The sequence below is a fragment of the Sebastes umbrosus genome, chromosome 2 (genome assembly GCF_015220745.1).
Source record: "Sebastes umbrosus isolate fSebUmb1 chromosome 2, fSebUmb1.pri, whole genome shotgun sequence".
NCBI lineage: Eukaryota > Metazoa > Chordata > Actinopteri > Perciformes > Sebastidae > Sebastes > Sebastes umbrosus.
Genome location: NC_051270.1, coordinates 40278530 through 40280234, shown reverse-complemented (window position 1 = coordinate 40280234; position 1705 = coordinate 40278530).

Genomic DNA, 1705 nt, shown 5'->3' with positions numbered 1-1705 from the left:
ACAAACATTTTCCTGTTGATCTGTGCCACTCTGATTACTCAAATTTGAGTTGAGTATTTTAAGGTTAAAAAACAGATTTATATGAATTTAATTTTCAACTAAAACACATGCAGCCTAGTCACCACCATCTTGAGTGCATGTGCCAAGCAGAAGTAATTGAGCTGTCAGGGAGGAAGTCATAACAGTGAAGAGGACTAAGGGTCGAGATGACTATCGTTGATGAGACGTGAGAGTAGAAGCAAGATGAAAAGGAATTACAGTATTTCTCTGAAGGGAAAAGGAGGATTGTGCATTGTCATCAACACATATACGGCCTTCATGTTTGGTATGTGTCCGTGTTCTTCAACGAGTCACTGGAGTCGTTAAATACGGAGCGATTAAGGAAGCAGGGCCGTCCAATGAAAACATGTAGAGGATGTGTGGTTCACAGCTGATAGGGCAGCAGAGGGGATCGCTGTGAGCAGACTTTGCTCCCATTAAAGCCTTTGTGGAATTTAACAATGCTGTCATAACTCCAATTTGGGATATTTGTACTGTTTTTGGCACGTTGTGAATAACATAACATGTTGGCCTTTGAAACCCTTTAACAACTCATTAATGAATACATTTGTTATTAAAGCTACCACTATCTTTTACTTTGTGTTGAGTCCCTTTAGAAAAGCTCTCATTTAGTTGCAGCAGGGTCTGACAGTCTACCCCGCTCAGTCCTGGTTCTGGTTCTCCGTTCCTTCCTTCCCTCCAGCGGGCCCAGTAATACGGCCTGAGCCTCCAGCAGCATGGGTGTTGGCTCCCAGCGGGGCTGGAGGAGGAGCCGTCGCTGCCGGGTGCGGAGCTCAGACTGCAGGATCTGGGTCTGTCCACAGCGGGCTGGTCGCTGCCAGGTATTCAAAGGTCATCTAGGCGGTTACCCACAAGTTGCGAAAGCGTGCGAAAATTCTCATGAAACTCGCTGTCCAACGACCTAAAGCACAGTCACACATGCACCAAACTAACATTCGCCTTCTGTTCACTTGCATTCTATGAAAGCAAAAGGGGGGAAAAAACATTCGCTTCTGGTTTCGCAGCAAATTCGCAGCTTTGCATTCGAGTGGAGGTCGACTTTAGTGTATACCTTCAGGTGAATATCAGGTCACTCACCTGCATTCGCGCATGTGTGACAGTGCCATTATGTTTATCCCAACCTCAACCATCTTCACCAAGACTATGTTCTACAAGTTGTTCTAGAAAAGGAGACAGGTTGAATTCCTCATTTAACTTAGTGAAAATCCATTCAACTTCAGGTTGAAGTGATGATCTTTCTAGATTATCACCTCTACTCTCTATACCAACATAGCTGTGTTAGAAAAAGACTCTGAAAACGCAACACCCTGACAAAGCTGTGATGGCTAGCTCTGTCTGTCTGCCGGTCGGTGCTGGGCAGGTATTGTGTGCCTGCTGCTGGGAAATAAGCCGCAAGGCTAAACTTTACAGGAAAAGTGCTGTAAAATAAAAACAATGAGATAAAAAAGGCTAAAAGGCTCCGTAGAACTGAGGGGAACAGCAGAATCATGTGATAATTCCCTGTGAGTTGGTCTCAAGTGACACCTGCCACATTACACAACATGATTTGATTGACTGTTAATATAAAAATAGTGGAGACAAACCTCCCTGTTGTTTCCCCTTAAAGACAAACATTTTAAGGTGTTTGCACTTTTTCTAGAAGGAT